The sequence below is a fragment of the Rhamphochromis longiceps genome, linkage group LG16 (assembly GCF_057381845.1).
Source record: "Rhamphochromis longiceps isolate RC_006_pf linkage group LG16, R_longiceps_female_GT1.1, whole genome shotgun sequence".
In the NCBI taxonomy this organism is placed as follows: Eukaryota; Metazoa; Chordata; class Actinopteri; order Cichliformes; family Cichlidae; genus Rhamphochromis; species Rhamphochromis longiceps.
The window spans coordinates 24872929-24899544 of NC_140572.1; the positions used below are offsets into that span (position 1 = coordinate 24872929).

At 40.4% G+C, this 26616-nt stretch overlaps 1 protein-coding gene across 4 annotated transcripts in view; it reads right to left on the bottom strand.

The window, feature by feature from the left end:
* Positions 1-26616, bottom strand: part of pkp4 (plakophilin 4) — a 100140-nt gene that overhangs the window by 72887 nt on the left and 637 nt on the right. The gene's annotated exons all lie outside the window — the stretch shown is intronic.

The following is a 26616-nucleotide window of genomic DNA, read 5'->3' on the forward strand; positions in this document are numbered from 1 at the left end:
AGGACATAAAGGGAAAATGAGTGTGCCACAGGGTTTGAAAACTTATTTCTTCTAATGTGTCAAAACCTAAATGAAGGGTTTTTTTAAAGGGGATAGCAATAAAGAAAGCTGAGGCAGAGCTTCAAGTTCATATACAGCCTTTTTTCCCCCTCCATTCCCCCCCAATCAGTTTCATCTACAGTCATGAATTAATCAGTCCTTGGATCACTCGAAAACCACCCGTGTCTAGTAACACCTTCCCCAACAAGCGCTGCGGGAGAAAAACTATTATCTGTCACTAGCAATCGACGTGCAGAAGAAAAAGGGTGACTCTGAGAAGTCAGAGTGAAGAAGGAAACCTTTGTTAGAGTTTTGCATGTTTACCCGTCTCATATTTCTGCTAGGAAGCATTTTGGGTTATAACTGCCTACTTAAGGTTATGACAGACATTTTTCTGAAGATGTGTTTTTTCTTCTACTCACAATATTTGGAATAACTGAGGTGAAAGCCAAGGCTCGTTTGTAGATAAATACACAGTTTTACGGCATTCATGTATCTGCGAGTCTCTCAATAAACAACAAGCAAACTTTGCTCTAATCAAACATAACCACCAAGCAGAAATGTTTTGTGGTTTTGTTTTTGTATTTCTAACCGAATTAAAGAAATAAATCAATCTTCAGGCCCAGTAGTCAGACCCTTTTGTTGTGACACTATAAACTGTGGTGAGTTGAATTGTTTTCTTGCTAGTAATACTTGTTGACGAGACTTCATTTGGAGATCAATGTCTGATTTTCGCCATAACATAGCAAGAACTAGCCAGCCAATCAGAGCACGTTGGGTGTTTTGGGAAGTAGTCCTTAAAAAGCCAGGAACAAAGACCCACCCAAGGGCGAAAAGAGATGCTGAAGAAATGTTTCCTTTGAGAAAAATAATGTGTTATTTGAACATAAATGTCTGTGTCTGTCTGTAGATTGGCACTTTAGGTAAAAAGTAAGCAAGATGATATGTCGCTATATTAAGCATCTTGAGTTGCACACAGACTATGCAGTGAATAAGGCAGTCCGTGTGGATCAGGGACTGTCGACTCTGGCTTTTCCACATTCAGAGACTGCATTACGGGATAGGGATAAACTGGGAAAAAGGCTCCGAGCCACGTTTGTATTTGATGACAAGATATTATCTCTGCCTGCAAGATATGAAGCAGTGGAAGTTGAGCGAACAGTGTGCAGATTCTACTTTATTGTAACTGTCCCTGCTGGGTAGCTAGTTGGCCAGCTGTCAAGCTGTAAAGTCTGATGTCTCGTCAACAAAAACACTGCAAATAAATTAGCAGGATTTTCAGTTTATTGTCCTACTTGTACTAAAACTGTCTGCTGCTATACAATCTGATGAAAAACAAGTTAAAAAAATTAAATGAAATAAGCAGATGTATATCACAGCTCCGGTAATAACCTGTCACGATCCCTGGTTCAAACCTGGCAGGAAGCACACTGCGTATAGGAAGCATATTGAATCTGGGTGAAATCTGTCCCAGAACAAATATGCGTTTCCATCCAGCGGTGAAGGAGGGAGCAGCTGAAAAAAAAGCCAGCACTGCTGTCAAAGTCACAGTGGTGAGGAGTTTATCTTGATGTCATTATACATGCACTCACTGGCCACTTTGTTAAGTACACCTTGCTAGAACTGGGTGGAACCAGTGTTTGCCTTTAGAACGGCTTTAATTCTTTATGGCAGTTGCCAGGAAGCATTGCTCAGAGAATGTGTTTCATATTGACATGATAGCATTACACAGTTGCTGCAGATTTGGCAGCTGAACATCCATGCTGTGAATTTCCCATTCAACCACATCCAAAAGGTGCTCTATTGGTGGCTGTAGAGGCCATTTGAGTACAGTGAACTCATTTTCAACTTCATTAAACCAAATTGAGGTGATACTCGGTGATATTTAGTTGGTAATAAGTGGGCCGAGCTATGCCAAAAAAAATAAAAAAATATCTCCCACACCATTAGACCAAAACAGTAGTACCCTCAAATCAGTCAATCTACCACTACCAACAATGATGACGTAAACTTTAAGTCATTTTCTTCCCCATTTTGATGCTTGGTTTGACATCTTTAACTAGCTCCTGCCATGTAATTGGCTACTTAGATTTCTACATTAACTAGCAACTGAACAGATGCACCCAAAAAAGTGGCAAATGAGCACGCACTGCTGTATTCAAATTATTTTTCCCTGCAAAAGTATAATAAAAGCAACTGTTTTCCTTTAGACTGTTTTTTTCTGAAATCCTCTTATTGTTTCTTATTTAAAGTTCCTTTTCAGCCCCTTTTACTTGCAAAGTTGATAAATTGCCATCACCTGAACACACGCGGTGTTCCTGTAATTGGTCCTGTACGTCAAACCCATTAGAACCATTATCTGTTGACTTTCAGGGAAGCAAATTTCTCTCCAGGGGGCTGAGTGACACCACATCACCGACATTCAGCACAGAAATGGAGACGAGCTGAGAAATGATAGTACATTAGCCTGAATTTCAATTGCAGGGAATCTCAAAGAAGCAGCAGTTGATTGCCTTGACTTGCTGAGCTAAAAGCAGCTGGGAAAAATCAATGGCACAAACACAGGCGAGAGCTACTTAAAGACCAGTTTTCAGGCTGAATTTTTCACTAAATGTATACTTAATATTTGTTGGAAATTACAGTTTGATAGTTAATGCACAACTTTAAATGTATTATGACACATGAAGACAAAAAGTCACATGAAGAACTTTGCCTTTTGAGCAGCACCCTATAAAAGACTTTTTACAGAACGTAGTAGTGAGTCTGAGTGGTTGTGATGCAGTGACTTGGACTGTCTCACAAGTTTTATCTTGCATTTCACTTTTCTCCATCATGGCGAATTATTGTGTTTGTGGAGGTTGCACAAACTCCAGCCTGTCAGGACATAAAATCTGTGGTTTTTCCTAACAGGAAAACAAATGGAGCTAGATTTATGCTTGGATGCCATTCATGCTGCTGGTCAGATTCCCCCCACCCCCAGATCTGTAATGGAAACATGGGTGCAATAAGTCTGATGCAGATCCCAAAATCACAATACAAATGCCTCAAAATAATTAATTAATTTGTTCATGATCCAATTAGCCTCACTGAATTTGTGAATCTTTTTTGAAGTAATCAGGCCTGTTGCAAATCATCCCCCAATATTCCTGTTATTAGACAGAAAGCTTGTTTTCTAAAATACAATGAAGAGTCAGATGTGTAATTTTCAAACCAACGCGGTGTATGTCTGATTGCTGGTTGTCTCAGTGCAGCATAATCACACATGCATTATACAGTTTACCAAGGTTAAACAAACAAAAACCATGTTATGAGCATATCCAAGTTGCATTGATTACCGTATGTTGAGAGGACAATCTGACGAGTGAAATCATTTGATGTATTTCAAGTTATATTTTTAAGTAAGAAAAATAAATAAATAACCGTTTGCTGTCAGGGCCATGCGACGCATGAATGCTTCCAGCTTATCTAGACTGACTTTTATTGTGAGGAGAAATTCAGTCCCATCACTAATCATTAATAATCTCAGCAGGTACAACAACATCCCCAAAGACCCACAATACTAAATTGCTTCTTTTTTAACAGTGTATTGACTTTCCTGATGCACAAAACACCATCAAATTATGTCCAGCAGACGCTACAAAGACAGAGAGAGGTTCAAAAACACTTTTGAGGAAAGTTAAAAAAAAAAAAAAAAAAAAAAAAACTCTCATTCACAACAGCAGCATTTCATTTTTAGGTATGGCCCTGAAACTGAAGCCATTTCTAGACCTCTTAACTGAGCAAACTATTAGACTCAACAGATGGTTACGAAACACTGGCGGACATCCTCACAAAGTATTTGCTATGAGCAGATGTGGGAATTTAGAAATACAAATGTGTAAATGGTCTGAATCAAACTGTATGAACCTTGACTGACCCCAACGTCAGACAGAATATGCATCTAAGCATCAATACATGGATTTGCTAGTAATGTGCTCACAAGAAAATAGCATTTTGAAGAAAATAATGAAAACTTCTTGTGAGCCCCACATAGTGGATGTGCCAGGATCAAAACAAGAAAAAAAGTTATTATTAGACAACCAGATGTTTGACTTTCTGCTGCTTTCAACAGCTGAAAAATACTTTGCTCATATTGACACACCCAACAGGAATGTCTCCTTTCCAAAGCAGAATCAGTCACTCTTGCGCACACACAATCACTCTGTCAATAATTACCTTGAATAAGCTCAAAAGAAAGATGTAGTTTCCTTTGAGTGAGACACATACCTGTCCTTCTGTTGATACAGGATTAAAAACGTTAGACGTACAAGGCTGTGGTGAATAGAGACGAAAGCCTGAGAGCATCTCCTTCACTTTTCAACAAAGAGTGTGGGAAGGAAATCACTCAGAAGCTGCACCCATGCCCACTTCACACGTTGGACCTCACCCCGAGAAATGTTGCAATAACCTGAGGTCTAGGTATATGAGCATGTGTGGCCACAGGGCAGGGCTTGTGAATGAATAAAGGTAGGGAACACAGTCATTGCAGCACAGTGGGGGGCGGGAAAGAAACGTGGGTAAGTCCTGAGCTGCACTTCACCATCCAAGACACGTTTACTTAAAAAGCGCATTGAAGAGATGACTGCATCACCAAATAATCTGTGTTTGCTCCGTGCAGCGATAAAAACGCAAGAGTAACTTTCTGCAAACAAAAATCCTACAGATCATTCACCCTCAAAATCATTTCCTCTCAATACCTTAACTAACAGGGAGCTGAGAGGCGCAACTGAAGTCTCATCAGCTGTTTCCAACATGTCACCACCAGTAATATGTTGTGACATGCGGGGACATAAATTATGATGATTGCATGCTAATCCCTTAAATAGAATCGGGGTCTGTGCGAGACAGACATGCTTCATTCTGTCACACGTCGTTAGACAAATACATTTAACACCCTAAAGCCTTTCTGCGTACAATTACAACAGAAACACAACAACTTCAGCAGAAATGCTTTCCAAGAGGGAATTATAACAATGTTGTGTAGATCATCTAAACAGTCAATATATATAAAAAAAAAAAACTTAAAAAAAACTAATTCCTTTTGTAACGTATGCTATACCGGACAAATGTATCTTGGGATTTAAACATGGCATCGGATGTTCATTATTTAACCTAATTTCTCAGCCGAGTTAAAATGTGTTTAATCAATGTGACTTTTATCAACCCTATGCACTCGATTTGCCGTGTCAAGCATTTTTCCCACGGCTGACTGGAATAACTATCAATTCAAATTATCCTGTTTAGATTTTATTTCATGAAATACCAGGACCATCCGAAAGGGCGTGAACTGAAAAGGAAAAATCAGCATTACTGTTATTGGCAGTGTTCTGGCTCCCACAATGAAATGTGTCACGCAAATAACTAAGCTCACTCAGCATTTAATGGTTGTTTTCCGCTGTAAGAGTTTGTAGGCCATTTCAGAACAGCTTGTTGCCTGCATGCCTTTTTAAGATAATATGAACCATCCCACTGTTAGACCTCGTTTAGGGTCACTTTCAGGGGAGGGGAAAAAAAACTACTTACTAAGGGGTCATCTTTCCAAGATGCCCTGAAAGAACTGCTCAATGGAACTTGTGGCCAATTGGTTAAACATTGAATGAACAAGAAGAAAACAAATAAACTTGTAACTGGAATGAATTGTAAATTCAACCCTCCCATTCTCCTCTGCGTGTCCTTACCAAGCGTGCGGGGAGCTGGAGTCTATCCCAACTATCATGAGGCAAGAGAATCTTTGCTTTTTCCACTGCTGTCGGAAAAAGGATATTTGTGTTTACTGTACCTTGCACTTGCTGCTCTGAGCTCCCACGGTGGAAAGGTGATCATTATGCTGATATTAACTTTACCAGGCATGTCTGAGAGCAAGAGTGCATGTCAGCGATCTCAGTTAAGTAAAAAGGAAGCTACTTCAACTATTTCCAAGTAATTTAAAGTAAATGTACAAGAAAGCTTTCTGAGAACACCACTGAGAACAACCAAACGAAAGAGATACTAGCAACTGGTGATGCAATCTAAAAGTAAACAAATGTCTCAACCGAGCATTCTTAGCTCCGCTTGCTAGCTGCACTCCATGTGGCAGGAAGAACAAATTGAAAAATGCAGCTGGCAAAAAAGTTACAAGGTCAATTTACTTTAGTTACTGTGAAACTAAGTGTTAAGCAGTCATGTTATACTTTTATTTAAAATTTCCAGAGGAAAAAGTACCCCAAGCACAAGAGTACTTAGGCCACTTTTGTGCCTACACTTGACTTATGATGTCTCATTACACATAATGGCGTGTTGCTATTATTACAGTATAATGCTGCTGCTGCTGCTGCTGCTGCTACTTTGATTCACACTTCGAATAAGGAAGTGTTTCATCAATGACAGTAGCTCATTTGAAAAGAGGGATGGAAAATGCCTTTCATTTAATGACACTTATAAATACTGCCATCTGCAAGCATTGATAACACCACTTTCAGTATTTTTTTCCTATATTTTTAGAACTATAATAATTAGAGATTTTGTTGAAATAACATGGTAAAGTTTTGAGACCATCATCATCCACTCATAATAAGTCCAAGTTTCATGAATCCTAATGGTGGAATTATCTGCTTTCACCCTTGTGTCTCAGGCTGAGATCAAAGCAGCAACCTTTCACTTGCTACTACACTATGGACCCACAGTTTAAAGATAACTTACTTCCAAAAACATTATCAAGAACTCTGATGTGCCAAAAAAAAAAACAAAAAAAACAAAAACATAAGCCGTAATAACTGCAAGTCCTGTGATTGCACACAAAAGTATTAACAGACATCACCAATTACCAATATCTGCTAGAGTTTAAGAATTATAGTGAGTGAATGAACAATGGACATCCAACATGATTCTTCGGGCAATTTAGAAATGTCGTCCTTTAAAAGATAACTGTACTGACCTTAATTAAGAATGATTAAAGGAGCTAGGAAATGTATCTGTGACAGTGACCAGAGCCATTTTCTAGTTATCATAATAGCTCTTCTGCTTTGGGATGTAAAAGATAATCCTTTTATATTGACACAAACTACTTCCCTTTTCGTTTTAATAGACAATCTCTAGGCTCCAAAGATATTCTGGTCTTCTGGCTTTAAACATTGCTTAAAATAATTGTTCAGTGAACACAGTAAGCTTCAATAATTATAAAATACTCACACCGAAAGACTGAATTTAGTGAGACTGACTTCTGAACTCTGGTAAAAACAACAACAGCAAAAACTCCAACTGTTGTTTGCTGGGAAGTATGAACTTAAAGAGGGATGTGCATAGATACATTAAAGATGTGCAGTGTATTTTCTGATAACTGATTTGCATCAGCACTGCCTACTCAATGCCTTGCGCTTCAGAGTTGACAGGCAGGGGTCATGAAACAATGTGCTGCTGTCCATTCAAATTTCAGTCTTGCCACTATTAATTGCACAAATATACATACAAAACATAAAGAAATGAAGCAACTGCTTTCAAAATGAAACAGTTCAGTTAATGTTATTGAAAAAGTAAAAAGAATGTTTAAGCACAAAGACCCACTATTACATGGTACTTCCTTTTTTTCCTATTGTGATCAATTAAAAATGTACACCATAACAAGATAGCCAGTGAAAGGTATCCGAAAGTTATATAAACTCCAAGATTAGCCCAGCACGTACCGGTACCTTTAGTCTGCACTTTTTTCAAACAGAGATCAAGAGACAGAATAGAGATAGCATACAATAAGTATTACAAGTATACATTTTGCCATATTTCTATGCAAGCTAGAAACAGTCAAGTAGCAACAATTCGTTTAAGCAGTTAAGGGGTTCTACAATAACCTGCATGCCAATCTGGTATTTACCACAAGCTGTGAATTACAGCTTGAAAATTGTCTCTTGACAGATTGATTTGTTCTGCACATGAGTACTTTTTTTAAACTAAAATGTTTACGTTCTGAGGTGACAGGTTACTGTACAGAAATCAGATCAGGCAGAGAGAAAAAAAAAAGTCAGCACCAACTTAGGTTGAATATTTCAGTGACTACTGCCAATAACTGCTGGAGGGAAGGTGGGTGAAAATAGTGCCCAACAACCTGTTTTATTGTGTCACGAAGAAGCTATTCTGACAGGATTTTTGATCTCCATTCACATTTAATTGAAGGAAAAGAATAATACCTTTCAAATTAAATGCACTCTGATAGCAAAACAAGGTTCGAATAAATAAATAACTGAAATAATTGAAGCTAGCAAATCATCAGCCTAGTCCATCACAGATCTGCATCGGTTTACATGTTGCACAGAAACTGACAAGATAATGCAGGAAAAGATACTTTGGATGTTTTGTAAAAGTTGTCATCACATGATTTCCCTGGTAGAGCGGCTCCAGCTTGATTGTCTACAATGCTTTCTCCACTGCCTGCAGCACATGCAGCACACGCCACATCACAGCTGAGCAGATGGTGCTGCAGAGTCAAGTGGTGTCTTCACAGTGATTTGCTAACATGTTTGTGAAACACATTGCTGGAAGGCTACTCATCAATGACCCCATCATTTTTCATGCGTATACTACAGTGAGAAACCCCAACAAACAAAATGTAGGCGAGAGAGTATATATTTGTGAGACAATACTGAGAGTGGGTCTGAAGTTTTGTAATATCTAAAGTGATCACAGGGTATCGATGAAAAGTAAATATAGATATATTTTAATGCAATTTTCCTTAGTGCAATAAAAGGAAACTAAACTTTAATGTTACAGTCTTCTTACACTGTTCTAATGCCTTTTTCTACTGTAAGGACATTCAAAATTTAACTATCATTTCAGATACTGCTCTGATTAGCAGTCATCTTTAAATTTAGGGGGATTTTTGGAGTCTTTTACTCACTACCACAGACAGTATGGAAGATGGACATTGTGTCGTGGGCTGGAAAGTGACAGGAATTTATAGTTCTTTTTCTAATTTCGCTTAGTGTTTAACTATAGGAATCGCCTTGGCTTGACCAACTACGGAAGCTCCAGTGACACCACGTCTGTCCATGACTGACCTTGTCACGCTGTGCTCAGGGCTCCGCCTTCTTATTCTAACATGCTGAACTGGCTTTCGCTGCTACTAGCTTGGATTTGACGGCAGCTAGTGATAGTTATGAATGTTATGAATGTTAACCATGGCTATGGCTCTTATCTCCACCAAAGGGCCAGAATCAAAGGCTAAAGAGGTTGTATCCCGCCGATTCCCCGCATCATGTAGTGCCACCATCTCGGGCAGGGACCCTCATCTGATATTTATCATTTGTATGGGAAAGGAGGTTGAGAGTAACAGTGAAGAACAGTCAGGACCACTGCCTGCGAGCTGCTACTGCAACGAGTGATATCCAGGAAGAGTCTCTGCTCATGCCCCCCATCATTTGAGGGCCTCCTTGATCAAAACATGGGCGAGTCCGGTGTCGATGGCATGGAGTTGATGCTCCAACCTCCTCAAACTAGAGGACATGGAGGACTTCACCTTCTACGCCCAGGAGTCAATAATCTCATCCTTCGTCCTCCAGGGGAGCAGGCCAAGGTTGTGGGCGTGTAATGGGCTGCACTCAGGTAAGAGAGCCTTATGGTTAAACCTGTCAGGCTTGAGTGATGCTGAAGTCATGGAAGCAGCCTATGACCCAACCAAAGGTCTCTTTGGCTTTTAAGCATTTTTATAAGTTGGATGTTGCACAGTCATCTCTGGGTCAGGCAGTGCTGGAATCTAATGCATCAGGGTCCAACCTTAGATCTTGAGCAGTGCTGGAGCTTAGCTGGATTGGGCTGCATCTCCCCGCAGTGAAAACACCAAGCGAAGTTACCAAAAAACAAACAAACAAAAAAAGGGGGTTACTTAACATAACCTCTGGCTCCTTGAAAACAGAGTGATTTGTTTCACCAACACTTCCCTCCTTGCTTGGGCACAAAGAAATCTGCTTACAATGAGTAACAAAGGGCTGGTCGGCCATGTTTTAATAAGGAGGCGGATCTCTGAGCATGGCTCGACAAGGTCTGTTATGGACAGACGTGGTGTCATTGGAGCTTCCAAATGTTAGATTTGTATTGTTGATTGTCATTTATGCTTAGAAATATTTACTTATATATGCTTAGAGTTTTGTAATTAGTTGTAGATTGGTAGAGGTTTTGATCCTTGATAGTCTGCAAACTTTGTGTGTATTAGACAGCACTTTGGGAGCATGAGAGGTCATACCGTGTCTTATTGTTTTATGGTAGGATTAACGTAGTTGCGTCTGTTCTAGTCTAAGTGCTCTTTGTTTAGATGAACTGCAGGACTTCCTCACCGTGTTATCTAGGATGAACCATCTAGGGTGAGGGGGAGGCTACCCTCTTCCTGACCAAGGATGTTTGACCCTTTGATCAGCAGTCCACACACACACACACACACACACACACACACACACACACACAGTACTCTTTGTGTGTATGTAGACGTCATATGTTAATGAACTTATGCATATTCATGTAACCTCAATAAAAGAACAGTGGTACGGGAGAACGGACGAGAGCAACTGGGGTCAAGCGAAGGAACGGTGCCTGTCCGGTTCTCTCCCGTGCACGAGAAACATGAAGAAGCTTGCCTACTTGTGTCTTGCTTTGCAGTGTAATTATATTGCCTTTAACGTTCCAGCGGATGGGTTCAAGTTACAAACCTATCATTAATTGGTCCTTCGAGAGCCGGAGCCCTGGAATCGCATTCACCGAGGGGAGGAGGGACACGCTGAAAGACTGACGTCAGCCAGGAAGTTCCTGTGGATTCGCGGTCTATCTTTCTCCTCGATGAATGGCGATCGGCGGGATTCGAAGCTGATATTACACGCTAAGCAACGCCAAGTAAGTTTGAAGAGGCCGACTCTATAACCGTGTCGTTGTGCAGTCTCCGCCATTTTGTGAGGCGTTGAGAAGTTCGCTGCTTTGTGGAGCGATAACTGGGTTTGTGTCCCGAAAAAGAGGTTTTGGTTAAATCGCCCAAGGGTCCCAAGCGTCCGGTGAGTGTCCGGTTTTGAAATCGCCCTGGGTGTGTGTCCCGAGCGTCCCTTCATTGGGTTTTGTCGCGCGAGTGGGTGAGCGTCCCACAACTGGGTCAGGGTCCCGAGCGGTCCGGTGTGAGTCCGGAGTAGGCCTATTTTGTGTTGTTGTCATTGTTGTCGTCGTCGTCGTTTTTGTTGTTGTTGTTGTGTGAGTGTGTGCGGAGCAGAACACGTGGTCTGTGACACCGACTGTTGTTGTTATCATGGGTTTCTAAGCAACCAAGAGTGAGTTGGAGGGAGACAGACGTTTGTGCTGGACTTTGCTCCTGGCAGCTGACACAAAATGTTTATTCTTTAGCTTGCCCTGATCGACAACAGCCTGTGTGCCAGACCATAGACGTAATTGAGGTGGATAGTTGTTAAAAGTAATCTACATTAAGCTTGTGGTTGCTTAAATTCAGTACAATGACATGTGAGGTGAAGTGATATAGGTAAATATTTAAACTAATGAAGTGCATAGAGGCACTTGACCTGTGTGAAAGACTGTCGTCTTGTTATGAGCCATTGTTGAGATATGGAGCACACCTGTGAAAACAACTAATATGCTGAACCCTGTATGAAACATCTAAAAGTACATGATGGAGAAGCTGTATTGAATATGAAAGTGTAAGACTTTGCCGCTGTGGGCAGAGCAACTACTGTGTGATGTTGCGTTGCAGTTTTTTTTCTGAGCTGATGAGCAAGTGTAACGCGGTTAAAGGACCAGGGCGCCTGACTGCAGCCTCATAGACAATGAGCTATCAGATTAAGATTCGACTATGGAGCCTGAGGGTGTGAATAAAACACAGGAAACAAAAGTAGAGCTCAAATATATATATATTATGTTTGTTATGAGAAGTGTATAGACGGATGTACAAAAGAAAATAAAAACATATGCATATATATCACAAACAAAAATAATGTTGACAATACAAAACAGCTTAGTAGGTTCCAAAAGGAGGTGGGATGAGGTGTAGTCCAGTATGTGATTTAGTTTAGTTCCATGGACCTGTGATAGGTCATTGTCAACAATTTGTGATTCAGTCCATAGGTTCACAATTCCTACCGCACCGTAGCGGTGGTCGGGTGGCTCGCCATCTCGCGCTGATCAGGGCAGATCGCGGGAGAACAAAAAAACCTGACCTAAACAAGGTCAAAAAACAGAAATTATCATTCACAGAAGAAAATGAAACAGCATTCTACTGCTGTGACAAAATAAATCCATAAATAACAAAGTCAAGTAATCAATGCCACGTTTCATACAACAATCAATAAACCATCATCTCTTATAATGAATGTCATTCTAAATACTATTATAGAAAGACATTCTCATGGGTCCCATCAAAGTATATCAGCGTTAAAGCTAATAAATATTATCCAAAGTTAATCAAATATATTTACAAAACTCATTTAATCACAGGTGTTGCGCAACAGATTCAATAATGTAAATGGAATTTAACTCAATGCAAAATCTCATAGGCCGTTTCGGCATTTCATCAGAAAAGTAACAAAAACATCCAAAACGGACAAAACTACAAAAATCAAATCACTCGTTCAACTCTAGATACGTTAAGTCAACATTCGGCCATAATGGAATAAACAAAAACAACAAGATTCAATAGATGACACTAGTAATTGCACTTACTGTCGCTAGCCTAGCATTAGCTTACCGGCATTGTAGGATGCGCGATCGCGGCTCCGCATGTACATTAATTGTGACAAAACAAAACAAACAAATAACTCACCGTTGAGTCGAGTGTGAGGTAGTGTAAAGATGAATGAATCGGCCGGGTTATTGCACGCTGTCAACTGGCCTGTAGTGCAAAATTTGTCGTGATCTGACAAGTACACCAACCACAGGGACAACAGCAGCCAGAGGAGCAGGGACATGCAGCTGATTGACCCGGAACTTATACAGGATTCATTCCCGCCACAATAAAGGGACTGGCGGAAGTGGGGTCAGAGGTTACCGTGGTTACACAAGCTACACATTATCAGATCAAGAGCTGTCTGGGAACTACTCAAAGAGGGGGAAACAGAGAGTGTGCAGCGTTCCCGTGAGCAGTTTTCCTGCACCTTGACTCGTGTGTGTAGCATCAGCATCATGTTTTTGTTTATTTGTTTTGTTGGGTTAAAAATAATTTAATAAACTGGTGATTATATTTATGGATCACCATGGTATCATCGGCCATGTGATTTATTTATGCAAATGAAAAAGAGGAAGAATTTATATTGTAGATGAAAAATAAATCATAGGGAAAAGGTTTTGTGTTGATCAGCCAAAAACAACCACGATTTTATTTTTTGCTTTTAAGAAAGGATTGTTCACAAAAACAGAGAGAGAGATGTGTGTTGATTAAGCAGCGATGATAATAATGAAAATGTCTTAGTTTGTCACTTTCAGGTGAAAAGCAGACCTGAATCAATTTTCCACATGCAGCAGTCGGAAGAAAGTTATATTTCAACATCATTGGAAACATGCAGGCCAAGTTTCTGGCTGACTTATTTACAGCGCCATGTGTCTCTCAACCTCACAAGCAAGCAAGCTCTCACTCCTCCCTGAAGACAAGGAATGCAGCTCCAAAGCAATAACATGATAAAGAGACAGCAGCAAGTCCTGAGCAAAGAGTCCCAGCAAAGCAGCAGCAATGTGGACAAACAGCATCAGAGAAGAAGAGCAAACCCATCATCCTGACTGATCGGATGGATGGCACTGTGTTTACAACAGGCTGTGACTTCACTGTGCATGTGAAGAAAACGTTTGAGGAGAACTGAACAGTTGGAGTTTGACATTTGCCACCTGTGGAGTAAAATGGCAAGAAGAGACAGTGGAATACAGGACAAAGCTGAAGGAGAACTGCCGGCTGTTGGACTGTTGAAGTGGGAGAGGACAACAGAGTGAGAGGACAACAGAGTGAGAAGACTAGGTGAGAACACATAGGAATTATTTAATGTGGGAAATCAAAATTTGGGTTAGCAAACCTGGGAAAAACAAAACTGACTGCTTAAGTTGGAAAATTGTGAAGGAGTCTGAAACACTGCAAAAATAGAAACATATACAAAATCACACACACAAGCACAACATGCATTAACCCTACTAACACAAACACAAGAGAGCTTATGAAGATTAGACAACATCTTAAGCGTGTGAGTCTGTTTATCATCTTGTCCAAGTCACCTCGTGTGATGCAAAAACCAGTGGACTCATAGCACATTAGTTAAGAAGTGATCAAATAATAGCAGAGAAGTGTGTAGGAAAGGCAGAGAACATGCTCTGTTGCATATGCAGCTCCACAGACATGCATTAAACCTGCCTAATAACAAACACACATGCAATGAAAATTAGCTTGTTATCTTTCATCAGTGCTAAAATAGTGTCAATTTAGCAGACACTTGTTATCAAATGCTGAATTTATCCAATGCAAAAAATTGACTCTCTAGGTTGCAGGACAACAGTTTAAACTTTTGTGGGAAAAAAGATTCTGGTTTGACCAACTAGTGATCAGATAATAAATTTAGTGTTAATATAGTAAATTGGGAGAAGCTTCCTGCTTGATTGATGCAGCACAAGTTTACTACTAAATTTACTGTATGAGGGAAATTCTCTTTTAGTGATAACATTTTGAACATGCATTTCTGTTGTCCTGTCAACTTAGTGGGTTAATAGCCGATATGCAAATTATTTGATTGGTTTTTAGATTAATGAAAGGTGACTGAATTCTAGCACGAGTGAATGGGATGTGTTGGAGTTTGTTAGAGTGGAGACTCTAAAACACTGAGTTTCCTGTTTTGATGTGCGAGTGAATCCTGTATTTAGATACACAACTCTGAATACGTCAGAACAAACTTCTTTTGTGAAGTGCATGACAGCATGTCACATGTTTTATGATGAAGGGAAAAAGGAAAAATTGAATAAAATAGATCTGTGGCCTAAATGAGTGAAGAGCACAGACCTGGTGATTAAACTCATAGTTATGTGGTGTGGTGTGTTGTGCAGCTGATGGTTGGTTTGGAGTGAATCTAGCTGATGATTCTTCTCCTGTTGTGAAGTTGATGAGGAGTTTGTGTCATGACTTAACAAGGCCTTTTTATTTTGATACTTTCACAGTGCACTGAAAGTTTGGTTTGATAATCTCTGTTATTTTTTATTTTTCATTTTTGAACAAGCACTGATTTTTGCTTGTGAATTTCTTTTCTTTGAGCAGATCTGCAAGTCGGGAATTAAAAGCGTTACACGTCGTCAAGACAATTGTTGCAAGTGAGTTTCTCCACATTTAAAATGGGTTCAGGAGAAAGCCACTTATTTGGGACAATTAGGAAATGAGAGTCCCCCCCAAAAAGGATTCAACGAGGAAATCCAGTCTAAATTATTTTTCTTTTTGAAATAACGTCGTTTTGCTGAGCGTGGAAACGAATGCGATGATAATTTCCACAATTAGCAAAAGAAGGAACCACTGAGTGAATGAGTAAGAATTTTAAAATAACTGACTGACTGAACATGATTGTGTGAAGCTAACCCCCACCTGACAAAGGTGCAGATGAACCCATGTGTTTCCTTTTACAGGAGCAGAAAGATGACAGCAACACTCGAGGTTGCATGATGATTTAACCTTTTAAATGCCATTTTCTGTGTCTGTGCATTTATCAGGTGTGTTATTCATAGGCTTGAGTTGCTCACAGAGATAACTGTGACAAAGTATGCATACGCCTGCGCAAGCGCTAATATTTGCATTTTCTTTTCTTACAGCATGCCAGTTCTTCATGTGAATTGATGATGCGATTTATACCAGGACAACTGGTTGATGTTTTTTCCTACTACAGGATTTCTGGGTTTATGTGTGAGGAAAACTGTGTTTACAGGTTATGAGTGGTGATGCTGTTGCATTGTGTTGATGGGAAAATATGAAGGTTACTTTGATAATGTGAATAACATGTGTGAAATTTCCTGTGTTGAGAACTGGTGTTACTTCTTTCCACAGCTATAGATGGCTAACTTTATGGTCTTTTTATGGCACCTCTGGAACCTGTCGACCTGCGTCTGACCACCAATGGTCACTGTGTTGCTAATGTTTGTTTTTCTATGACTGCGTGTAGAGGATTCGGCAGAAGCGGACAAGTGACATGAGAAGAACAAATAAGAGATACAGTGTTTCTGGGATAGTTTGATATGGGCTCATTAGCTGGCCACTTTTGAGCCCATAGTAATATATAAGTGGAGTGACTTTGCTTAAGAGCAGTCACCGATTACATTAATGTTGCCTGAGTACATGGGATGATCCATGTCTGAGGCGACTTATGAAAATAATTGTAGTTTACTGATTTGAGAAAACCTGCACATGACACTTGTCTTGCTGATGTTGAATGCTTATTGTTCTTATGATACAATTGTTTACAGGTATGAAGTTTGATTTTACTTCCAGATTTTGCTTTCCAGGCCATGATGGTGTGTATGCAGGCTCCTGGGAGAGCCAGGTGTTAAGCATACTTAATATGCAAAACACACTAACATTTTTATTGCAGGATTATAGGTCCAGGGTGGTGCTGCTCCAGGGGAGGAGATGCCCTGATGTTGCCTGGGATATGATCTAGCTAATCTTTTTCTTTAAGACAGGAATCCAGGTTTGGTGTGTTGGCGCATGGGTGTGTCCATGCGTCAAGAGGTGGGGTCCAAGGAGTAACATTAAGCAATGTTTACTATTATTGTTGCAGTGATTTGTGTGATTAGCCGTTTTATTTACAAATATTAAACCTATGCAAGTGGTGCACCCATGTTCAGATGAGGCTTTGATGGCCTATAAGTGAAGTTCACTGAACTAAAGAATGTGGTTTGATGATTGTTGACATACTCTCCAAATAGTTTGTCTTCCTAGCAAGGAAATACAGGTGCAGCAGTAATCTCCTGAGAAATCTTCAGAGGCCCAGTGAGAAGCGCATAGCTGACAGGACCAGGCAGTGGTTGAGGTCAAAGGTCAAGCTGGTTGGGGCCCATCATGAGATCAGACCTTGGAGCCACAGCAAGGACCATTTTAACTGCCTGCAAAATAGCGAGAGACCCTCCTGGATTTATCAGAGCCACTGCAAGAGGTCGAGGTCCCAGGAAACCCCGGCACCCTCAAGACAGCACAATAGAGAAATCTCACACTTGGTTGTTTCAGTGGTGAAGGGGGAGTGCTGATTGAGCCCCCGTAGGGTAAGCTCGCACTTCAACCTCCAGCCTCTGATCAACTCTAGGGCAACCAAGTGCGAGGCGTGACGGACCTGTGTGCGACCAGGACCCTCTTGGTTACCTTGACTACGACGCTCATCCTTATAGGACCCCAGCTGGTGCCGGAAACAGCTGAACCAGGAGGAAGGCAGAGGAGATGGACACATGACAACTCTCACCTAAGAGAGACAGATCCAGCAGGCCCAAAATCAGGACTATGCATGACGAGAAGGAGTGCCTGAGAGGATCGTCCACAGGATGGGAGCTGAGGCCAGGAGAGAGGCTTCAGGAGGATCAGAGATCATCTTCAGCACAGCAGACATCACACAGAGAGCTGTGCTACTGAGCTTCCAGGAGATCAAGAGGAGACTTCCCACAGCAAGATGTTAAATAAAATGAAACATTCAATATTGACGCTGAGAAAGACAATTAAGGTGTACGACGTGCTCTGCCTTAAATCTTCAGCAGCGTTGGGATATGAAAACTCGAGGGATGAGGGGAGCGTGCCAAGCTCCATCGACAGCGCAGAAGGAGTTCGAGGATGATGTCATGATTCTGTGAAAAGCACAGGAACCAGAAGCTATGGTGGTGATAACAGCAGTTTCCTATGAACATCACCTAACGCTGTGCCACTGTACTGTGCATACGATGACACTCTGAAGGCTGCTGGGATCATAACAGCAGTAAGATGACGGAACCCAGCACCCTTTCCACAGAGAGCTTTTTCTGCAGAGCGTGGACAATTAAGGAGTCATAAATATCCCCCTCACAAGACGAAGGTCTGAAGTCAGGTGATGGGGGCTGGTAAGAGGCCATAAAACTAGAGTGCTGAGAAGTCTGCAGCTTGGAAATAGCTGAGACCCATGTTGACGAACAACAAAACCAACTGGTATGTTTGAATGTCTATTCTACATACATTTGGACTCTGGTCCTATGGACAGTGATGGAAACAACTGGAAGAGACATTCATGACGCCCTGCAGAGCTTAAACCACTCTGCAGAGAGACATGTGATGTGCACACCCGGAGGAAGCACCACCAAGCTGAGATGTTTTTGGAAATGTTATCTTCTTATTTTCACTATTAAATTAACAATTTGTTTGTTTGTGGGATGCAGTTTGCCATGAGATGAGATCAATGAGGAATGGGATAACTGCTAATACATTTGTTAAACTGTGTACCTTTTCAGTAATTTAGGGTGATTTGACATATGCTGAGTATAAAAAGGTTTGCATTGAAACTGTCAGACATGAGGTATTCATACCTGGGAACTTTTCAAGCATAAAGGTCAAAAAGGGGGGAAATGTTAGATTTGTATTGTTGATTGTCATTTATGCTTAGAAATATTTACTTATATATGCTTAGAGTTTTGTAATTAGTTGTAGATTGGTAGAGGTTTTGATCCTTGATAGTCTGCAAACTTTGTGTGTATTAGACAGCACTTTGGGAGCATGAGAGGTCATACCGTGTCTTATTGTTTTATGGTAGGATTAACGTAGTTGCGTCTGTTCTAGTCTAAGTGCTCTTTGTTTAGATGAACTGCAGGACTTCCTCACCGTGTTATCTAGGATGAACCATCTAGGGTGAGGGGGAGGCTACCCTCTTCCTGACCAAGGATGTTTGACCCTTTGATCAGCAGTCCACACACACACACACACACACACACACACACACACACAGGCAAGGTACTCTTTGTGTGTATGTAGACGTCATATGTTAATGAACTTATGCATATTCATGTAACCTCAATAAAAGAACAGTGGTACGGGAGAACGGAGGAGAGCAACTGGGGTCAAGCGAAGGAACGGTGCCTGTCCGGTTCTCTCCCGTGCACGAGAAACATGAAGAAGCTTGCCTACTTGTGTCTTGCTTTGCAGTGTAATTATATTGCCTTTAACGTTCCAGCGGATGGGTTCAAGCTACAAACCTATCACCGTAGTTGATCACAACAACGCGATTCCCATAGTGAAACATCTCACTCTGTTTTTCCAAGAACCAAGGATTACGTTGGGCAACCCAATGTTGCGTTAAATCATCACTGTAGGTACATAAACATCATGTTAACACCAATTAATCAACGTAGTTTCCTCCTTCACATTTCCTGATACCATTTTTAATAATAATGGATTGGATTTATACAGCGCTTTTCTAGGCACCCAAAGCGCTTTACAATACCACTATTCATTCACTCTCACATTCATACACTGGTGGAGGCAAGCTACAGTTGTAGCCACAGCTGCCCTGGGGCAGACTGACAGAAGCGAGGCTGCCATATTGCGCCATCGGCCCCTCTGGCCAACACCAGTAGGCAAGTAGGGTAAAGTGTCTTGCCCAGGGACACAACGACCAGGACAGAGAGCCCAGGGATCGAACCGGCGACCTTCCGGTTACAGATGCGATTCCCAACCCCTTGAGCCACGGTCGCCCAAATTTTTCATTTTTCAAATTGTTTAAAAAAAAAAAAAAAAAAAAAAAAAAAAGATTGACACAAAGAGCGAAACCCTTAATAGCAGCTAGTGTTTTGGCAATAAAACTGCAACGCAGCCATACCACACACAAGCATAAATCCTGGCAACAGCACTGGGTACTTGCATAGGCCTGTATATAGAGTCATCCCAGAAGTATGAATTAAGCTTAAACTCAATGCAAAGGTCTCATAAACCTGCACTGTTTTTAACATCACCAGGGGGCGGTACCTGTGGTTGCAAAAAGACTTCTGGTCCTGTGCAAGTCTATATGAAAACTTTCGTGCTCAGTTTAGAGCCTCAGTCACTCATTTTGAGTCATACTGAATAAAAAAAAAAAAATCATTTCATTTCGTGAAGTATGTTCATACTAGGTTTCGAAAGGGAGGATTATCCATTATAATTATATCTCAATCACACAGCCAGGGCACCAATATGCAAAGCACTACAGCTCAAGACAGAATTACCTTGCTTAAATAAATGTCAGTTCATCCAACCACCACCAGATAACATTTTAAATCAATGATTGAGTTCTGATGCATGTCCATATTTTAATGTCTAACCATGGGACATTTTAAAAATTCACTGCCTTAAATGGGCAATTTTGGAACTTAAAGAGATCTAAACAACAAGCCATGTCTCATCCCAGTGGTAACATAAGATGCTCCCCTTCTTGTGGCATGCAGTTTTCTTCCCATCATTTTGGGGCTTTTGTCGGAAACAACAGGAAATCTCAAATTATCTCTGAACACCTGGGAATGACTTCTATCCAAAACTTAAAGGGCTTGGCATTGTTCAGGGTTACTGGTGCAAGCAACGGAAAGTGCACTTCAGGTGCCAAAAAAAACTGTTCTTGCTGAGACGAGAATGAAACCTTTAACGGGTTGACTGCATTTGTAAGCTGGTAGCATAGATGTGACAGTTTCTCTAGTACAGCATGAGCAATTTGCAGATATTAACCAGAAACTTTTGTGTTTGTTTTCTTTGAAGCTAAGAAATTCTAGAGCATCTCTCTTCTCCTTGGCGCACATAATCTGAGTAAGCTGTGTGCTAGGAAAAGAAGAAATCTTTAGAGCCGTGTGTAGTTCATTTAAGTTAAATCAGAGGGTGCACCCTTGGCTTAAGACGTCAGGTATGCCCACTTTGATGTTGTCACTATATCAGGTTGCTCTGACAGAAAAAAAGAAAGAAAAGATACAATATGGGCTTTGATATCATATAGCCAACATCTGCCTTTCAACTCCGTGACCAAACACAAAATTGGGAACTATAAAATGCCATTTTAAATGTCATGTGCTGCCTTGAACTGTATTTATTTGTTTATTTCGAGTGTCAACAACTCCCCTTTTCAGAGGTAATTTGACTTTGTTGCAGTCTTCTAAATGCCTTGACATTTAGGAAGTGAATCTTTTTATGGAAACAGGTGAGGCAGACAAATCCTGCAGATAGTTTACTTTTCAGTTGTACCCTGTGAGCATGCATAACCCTTGTGGTCACTAAAGTGACATTGGGGAGCGACCTTCACCTTTTGACTAAATACAGTCACCAGGAGCACTCACATACCACTTTGGGATGACATCTGATGCCACAAACAAGCAATTTTAGCTTAAAGAGGAGTAACCAAGAGGTACATAGCCAAAATTTATGTTTGTAACTTAAATACTGTCATGTCTTTAAAATATGATTTTAAAAGTTTGAGAAATTATGTAAACAATTAAGTTACAAACTGAAAATGTCACACCATTACAGTTTCCACTTATAGGTAGGGTCTGCTGGTTCAATTTCAATACTCGTCCAGTACTGTAAACCTTTAAATAAGAGCTTAGACTACATAGCATGTTGAATTATTAAAAGCCGTACGGCAACTGGCTCAAAAGCCAGCGTCTTTCTGGCATTTGAAATTTTTTTTACGACTACACAAAGGTTTTTGTTTTTTGTTTTTTTGGGGGGGGGGGGGGGGGGGGGGGGTGCCTGCTTGTTATGTTAAGCACCCCACTGAGATGGACTTTCATATTACTCCTCCTTTCATGATTTGCGAAGTGATAGCTTTTGCCTGGGGTGATAATGTGAGTAGCACTCTGAAATATTCAACAAGGTATTATGTGCCTGGTTGAGGTAATTCTGCAGCCAGATAGGCTTAAAGAGATTGGATTGTTCAAGCAATGAGCTTGGAGAAAGATTCCAGTAGTAAGGCCGCATGTGGAGCAAGCGACAGTGAGGGGAAAAGCTCTGCCTCTCCGCTTAACTGTCCACATACACACTAATGTGGGGCCGCCTTTCCAGACTCAGCATGTCGGGCCAATGGAGGGCTGTTTTACTGGACCGAAGTCTATTGTGAACCTAATCTCTAGAAGCGCTGACAAGCTTTGTGTTCTGTATTATCTTTAGCTGTCCGGGATCCAACCAAAGCATGAAATCTGGCGCTCTTTCCAGCTACATATCCAGTTAGATCAACAATCAGCTAGCAGCCGCGCATGTCAAGGCTTATCCACGCATGCCAAAACAAAACTGAATGAACCACATACATAAATTATAGCTCTCTAATTATTATTATTTTGTGCACAATATGAGTAAAAACTGACAGGACACCTTGAAATACTTTTCCATATCAACACTGTTATCTTCACATATTTTTGGAGAATAGGAATGCATATTTTTTCATATTGAGTGATAAAAAAAAGGAACAGCTACAACACTCCACACTGGAAAATCCCTTTTTTCCTACATGTGGTTTGTTCTCAAAGAAGAAAGTAGGGAGTAGAGATCTACTGCCTCTGGAGAAAACCACGTAGATGTGGGATAGAAAGTTGCTGGGTTAATTTGATGGGAAAAAAAATAAATTATGTGTCAAAGGATGCATAAAAGCCATTCTTTGGTTGATTGCCACTGCCACAATGAACTATTATTATCATCCCACACTGGCACAGTAGCTGAGGAAACTTCACAAGCAAAGAGGAAAAAAAAAATCAAAATCTGAACATCAATCACACTTTTGAAGACTCTACATCTAGTGAAAGTGTTTTAAACGTAACGTAAACACTAACAGTCAATCATAACTTTGACTTTGTAAACTAAAAATCATCAAATGTTATGAATACACCAATATTATACTAAATGTTAGTAAGGGAGTAAATACGACAAAAAATGCACACCGCTATTCAGTAAAAACTTTTCCTAAAGAGTGCTTGACTGAATTATACATAACGGATGCTGACCTTCTCTTGACTGGCTATGTGAAGACGTTCATACTTCAGCACTTTATTTGAATACAGGCATGCAGACATAAGGAAAAATAACCATTTTGGTTCCACATGGGCTACAAGGCAGCGAATGGAAACATTTTCCCCGTCTTAAAATGGAGTGTGATTGTGTGTGTGTGGGGCTGCTTTTTGATCGTAGTAGAAAAAAAGCAAATCTGACATGCAACATAGGGGTTAAGGATTACGCCTTGATGTTGGGCCAGAAATAAGGGGTGAAAAAAATACAAGGAGTAGAGGCTCGCCAAAGGGCACTAAACTATTCAGCTGTTGTCAGGATCCATTAAAAAAAGTCACCATGAAGACTGGCTCAAACAATGACACCAACACACAAACGATCCTTTGCGAGCCTGGCTGTGCTTCGTCTACTTCAGAGTCTGGTTTTTCCTAATGAAAAACAACCACGGAACAGATAGTTATGAAAATGCATTATAAATCCGCACTGCAAATAGTGATAAACAGTGGGAAGCATAACAAATGAAAATGACGCCTAACTCGCTGTAGGTTGGATCGGCTAAAACCTCTCTCTCTGTGCCTGAAGCAGTGTCACTGCTTAGAGCAAAGAAAAAAAAAACCTGCAACAAATAAACAAACAGAAGGAGACTGACTCTACAAACCAAAATCGTACTGTTGTTTCAAATCTACAGTAAACCTCCTTCAATGGTTGTCAGCTGTGTGGCAGTGTGTGACTAGTGCAGTAATGTGAACCACGAGGGGAGTAACCTAGAGAGCCCTCCTTTATGTGTGTGTGTTTGTCTTTGAGAGTGAAAGTGTGTGTTATTAGTTGCCATATGCATTTCCACTGTTGAAATAAACTTGCACTATTGTCACATTGGTGATGCATGCAGATAACCTTTCTAAGCAGTGTGGAAAAAAACAAGAGACTTGAAGCATGGCTCCTAGCATCTTTGTATGAGACTTGACCTTTAGTGGATATCCATCATAACAAAATGAATGACTGCTTCTGCAGTCTTTTATCTTTCCCTGCGTTGGTTTTACCAAGACTTAAACAGACACAAGGGAACTACAATAACAACAACAAAAAAAACAAAACAAAAAAACTACTCCCCTTGGAATGATTTTCAACAAACTTGGATTTTAGGGGCATTTAGTTCAAGTTATTAAGTATGCCAAGGACTGCGCGAAGGCCGTTATGTTGCTTGAGATAATCTTTACTCTTGGGAATTTCAACACAAATGTGAATGAAATGCACATGGTTGTAGGTTCCCTTTCCCCCTTAACTGCTTATCCAATTCAGGGTCATAGGGAGGCTGGAGCCTATCCCAGCTGTCATAGTGCTAAAGGCAAGATAGACGCAACATGGTGACTTTTAAAGAAGAGCCAGTAAGAACCCAATGACAATGGACAAGTAATCAGCAAAGATATGTGATATTTTATCAATACAAGAACACCAAATATCAGTATTTTACTAAATAAATTATAGTACTCTGGGAATACCATGAACAAGAGCACTCATCTCACGCACCACTAATGTTAATGTTAGCCGAGGAAACTTAGCTCAACTGTAAATCCAACACTGGACACACTCTGCTTTGGTGATTTATCATATTTAATTGTTGTATCAGAAACAGACTGCATTTATGTGAGAACTAGGCTCCATTCAATCACAGATGGCAACATTTATGGCAGATAAAGTGACAGTATTGTTTATGCTTTACAGTTTCATTTTGCACCATAATAACTTAAGTGAGATAACTTTATCTTACTGGATAAAACAGATGCAGATGCTGACAAAGCTTAATTTTAAGGACATAATTTGCAGTTGGAAAAAATGACCTTGTATCATGAGTGAAGTATTGTGATAATATCATATCATGGGGAGCCAGGTGAGTCCCACCTCTACTAATTCAGCACACTATTGCAGGGAGTTTCCTTGCAGGATCCAACGCATTGTTTAAAAAAAAGTCGATTACTGTGGGAAGGAATCTAACAGTTTAGACGAACAAAGGCATTATCTAAGGTAACTGTCAATTTTAGTGCATTTAGCTTGACTTGTGAGTGACTGGCTATTAGTAAAGATAATCATGTCAACATTTAGCTAACCCTACATTTTGCTTCTGAATTGATGTCCCCAGGCAAAACATTCAGGTTGCCTGCCATGTGAGAAAACTGCTCTGGTAAGTTTTAAGTCTACATAGCCATAACCAGTGATGGTGCTAGTGAATTGCAACTACTCCCGCAAGTCATCTGTGGGGGTACTTGTCCATCCATTTTAACCACTTGTGCAATTCAGAGTTGGGGGAAGAGCTGGAGCTGATGCCAGCTGTCATAGGCTGAGAAGTGGGGTAGACCACGTACAGGTCACCAGTCCATCACAGGGCTAACACAGAGAGACAATTTAGAAACTGCCATTAACCTAATGTCCATGTTTTGGACTGTGCACGCAGGTACTTTCAAAAGCAAGCTATGACAATTAAGAATTAAGAAATATGACAATTTTCTTTTTTTCCCTTTACTATTCATCTGCTTCACAGACTCTCTAAAATCCTCATCATTTCTTAGTGCAGCCACTCATTGCTGTTTCACATTAGAATCACTCATTTCTCTTTTCACTAATGTGCGGCACATCCCAGCTTGAGTATTTCGACCTTGGCAAAGTTGGCACAAAAGCTTCATTTTAAAGATTCTGGGAATCCAGAGTTTTCCCGCCTTCAACTCTAAAACCCTTTGTCTGCTTACATTTACACCTACACGGTTTCACCCCCACCTCTGTGGGTCTGCACTCACTGGTTTCCCTCTCCTTTTTTCATTTTGTGTACAAAGACAGACAGAAAGACAAACAAGCAAACACACGTAGCTTATATATTCTCATGCACTTCTTAAGTGCATGCTTGTGTCTGTTATGCTTGTATAGTATTGGCTACAGATTTCCTTTTTAATAACAAAGTAATCACTTCATGATGTGATTTCTTTGGAAATAGAAACATAGAGCTTATATATTTGATTCTGCCAATTTTTTATTTTGTTATCTTAATTATAAATTATATCCCGAGTCATTTGTTTGACTGACGTGATTTTATGAGACTGTTGTGAATATGGTGGTTTTCCCTTATGAATAAATGCTACTGATAAAGAAGACAAATATAAGCCGTTAAAAACTAATACAAAGAGTTGTTTTTGACAAGAACACTTTAAAGTGTTTTTGTAACACCTAAAGATACACTTTGCAGTAGAGGCACATTTGTAACAGTACCTGAGTATTCCTTCTACCACTGCCCATATGATACCCTAAAGAGCAAGCACTCAGTTTGTAACCAGTAAAAAGCCTTCAAAGACAGCAGTTTGGTGAGGATCGCATGAACAAGGTGGCCTGGGAATGAATCAAATCCCCGGTCTGAATTACTGTTTCAGACTACCCCTGCCACAAAGATAGGTTGATCTTGCACGGTGCAAAACGATGACAACGTAGAGTCACGGTTACCGTTAAAAAATAAACTACCCTCGTTAAAATGCAAAATAGAAGTCATTAAATATGGCGTAGCTTGAACGTAGCTAGTTCAACCTGAGGGTAAAAGGTACGCCAATCTAATAGGAGCAGAGTTTGGATCTCCGCCCCTTGGCGACCTCGCA